This window comes from Cynara cardunculus (assembly GCF_001531365.2).
Source record: "Cynara cardunculus var. scolymus isolate 2C chromosome LG 12, CcrdV1, whole genome shotgun sequence".
NCBI classification, from domain to species: Eukaryota; Viridiplantae; Streptophyta; class Magnoliopsida; order Asterales; family Asteraceae; genus Cynara; species Cynara cardunculus.
This window is the reverse complement of record NC_037539.1, coordinates 24,993,977-24,997,422: the sequence shown is the minus strand read 5'-3', so window position 1 is coordinate 24,997,422 and position 3,446 is coordinate 24,993,977.

Here is a 3,446-nt window from a genome sequence, read left to right as displayed (position 1 = left end):
AAGGTGAGTGAATTATAACCTTTTTGCATAAAATTTGTTATTGGTTTTACTTGAATGTTGTTTATTATTGGAAAGAAATCAATATTTTAATTAAGGATCTTTATTCGGACAAAGGGTAATCAAACTAAGTATAAATCGGACAAAGTTTGTCTGGATTACTCTTAAACCGGACAAGAGGTGACCGACTTAGTTGTAAATCGCTCAAGAGTCTGGCAATTTAGGGAGTTAGTGAGATTTTGAATTATGTAAATCGAGCAAAGGTTTTGAACGGAGAAGTAGGAATACGACCAAGTATTGTGCGGTTTAGTCTTAAATCGACCAAGTGTTTTGCGGTTTAGTCTTAAATCGCCTAAGGGTTGTGCGGATTAGTTATAAAACGATTAAGTATTGAGCGGTTTAGTTTTAAATCGATCATGTGTTGTCCGGATTGCCTTATACCGGACATGAGTCATGCGATTTAGTCTTAATTGACTAAGGGTTGTCCAGATTAGTAAATCGAACAAAAGGGACAAGTGTTGTCCGGATTGTATATCTGGATAACTTAAATATGATAATTTTAAGTGTTTAATATTCTAAGAGATTTATGTAATTTAAAAATGTTTATTATTGGGTTTAATTATGGATTTATAAAAGGGTATTTTATATCTTTTTAAATAAAAAGATATGTTCCTACCAAGCATGGCTACGTAAGTCTGTTTTGGTATGAAATTGGATTTGGGAAAATGTTTCTACCAAGCATGGTGACGTAAGTCTGTTTTGGTATGAAACTATATTTTGGGAAACCTTCATACCAAGCGTGGTGACGTAAGTCAGTTTTAGTATGAAAGTGGATTTTGTAAAACTGTTTCTACCAAGCGTGGTGACGTAAATCTGTTTTGGTATGAAACTTGTTTTAAGTGGTAGTTCCCCCAGACGTGGTAACTTTTGTCTCTTCTGGCTTGGAACTGAGAATTGATACTTTCAGACGTGGTGACTTAAGTCTGTTCTGATAAGTAGCCCTGTTTTGATGGACGAATAAGGGTGACATATCAAGGAGAGGTGTACTTGGAATAAGGGTGGCATTATCATATGTGGATAATATTATAACTCTTATTATTGTTACTAATTGGATTTAATAACTTTGAGTCATCATTTCTTTGTGACTTGATGAATTGAAGATATTATTCCTATTAGAAATAATAATTTAGATGTTATTGAGAAGGGAAAAATGGTTTGTCATATCAGGCAAGTATTGCCTTAAATCTTTTCTATTAATATTTACAAAGGAGTAGTCTATTGATTCAAGAAGTTTTGGTTATAATATTTATTTCATATTGGGAACGTTGGATCTTTAAACAAAGGTATTTTTATAGAATTGAGGTTCTTGGGTATATTATGTTTTACGTGATATTGTGAACTATATTATTTGTTTGTATTGCAAAATATTTCTAAGCAAAGTTACTTTATCATATTTTGGTGTTCATCGCCCTACATTTGCAAGGAAGGATTTACTCACTAGACCCTTCTGGTCTAACCCTCATTTTTTTTCTATCTTAAAATATGCGGTGCAGGAATGACGGGGTCCAAGGATAATAAGGGGAAAGGGAAAGTGTGATTATTTTCCTAACCTGTTATCAGCTCTTGAAGATTTGCTTTTGATAACTTACTTTGAAGATATATGTTATATTGCATATGTTAGTACAAGATTCGTTTTGGAATTTTTCATATGTAGATTTTGTACATATAAGAATTCTTGTACTAGTGGGACCTTATGTTGTAAACTATATTTCTATGTAATAAAATATGTGTTATATGCAAATGTGGTGTTTGGGGGTGTTATATAAGTGGTATCAGAGCCTTAGTTTAAGAGATTTAGGTATTCAAAGCATGATGCCTAGACTTAAACTGTCATTTGCATGCTAAGAGTCTCAGACATAATTAGTATCACTGGGAATAAAATATAATGGGTTAAAGAGGGCATTATGGAAGGTGAATTTGAATTACAAATGGCCAATGTAATTATGAATTTACAGGTACACACATATACTCGGACATCATATTATATTTGGRAATGTGAATACGTGATATTTAATACTAAAAATTCTGCAGATGTCTAGCCGATCGCGAAGATCAGAAAGAATTGCTCGCCCTGAATCTGAAGAAAGGGAGGAATCTCCCGTTAATCCACCAACCTATGCTTCAAGGAGTAGAGGTCGTGGAAGGATTAGGGGTAGAGGTCGAGGAAGAAGTCAGATTCCTGAGAGGAGTCAGGCCGAGATTTGCCCTGATCAAGGGGAATCTATTTCTGGAAATGCTTATCAAGAAGAGAGGCAACAACCTGAGTTCATAACAAGAGATGTTTTGGCAGAAGAAATGGGAAAATTGAGAGAAACTTTGATATCCATCATGGGACTGCCAGCTAGAATTGAAACCAAGCGAGCTGGAATTAATCCTCCAGCTCCCTCAGCAGGCAGTAACACTCAGGGAGGGGATATAAAGATGTTTCTGACGTGTAAACCTCCAACTTTTTCAGGGGAAAGACATCCAGTAAAAACAATGTGCTGGATAAAAGAGATTGAATCGGTATTCAATACCAGTAGGTGTTTTGAAGAAAATAAGGTTAGATTTGCAGTGTCTATACTTAAATCTAATGCCTTATATTGGTGGGATGTGGAATCCTCGGCACAACCGAATATACTGCAAACAATGTCTTGGGAAGAATTTGTGAGTAAATTTAAAACACAATTTTGTCATACGACTGCAGTAAGGCAAATGGCAGAGGATTTCTGAAATTGGAACAAGGGAATAGATCTGTGCGGGATTATACAGAGAAATTTATTGAGTTTTCCCATTTTACTGAACATTATGTATTTTTAGAATCCCGAACGGTAGAAAGATATATTTGGGGTCTGAAACCTTCTATTCAGGAATTCGTGATTGCTATGAATCCTGAAACTTTTTCTCTAGCTGTCAATGCTGCCGAAGTTACTGAAAGAAATAAGAATCGGCAAGGTGAAGATAAATTTGTTGAGAAAAGAAAGTGGGAGGGGTCTTCAGTTAGTTTTTGAAGACCCAACTTTATTCAAACATATAATCGTGCTCCTCAGCCACCTCCTGTTAAAACCTGCCCGCAGTGTCAGCAGATACACCAGGAAAGTTGTCCCTCTGAACCAAAGAAATGTTATCGTTGTGGGGAGACAAGGCATTTATCAAGGGATTGCACTACACCCAAAAGATGTTTTCAGTGCAATTCGCTTGACCATATCCGACCAAATTGTCCTCAATTGAGAGCTCCTCATTTGACAATGGGAAGAAATGCTCCCAGTGATCGTGGAAGGCGTAGTGCACCGAGGGGAGGTCAAAGCGGGGCCAGGGGTAGATCATTTCAAATGACGAAAAACGAGGTAGAAGCAACCCCAGATGTAGTAACATGTACCTTTCTTCTGAATTCTATACGTGCCAAAGTG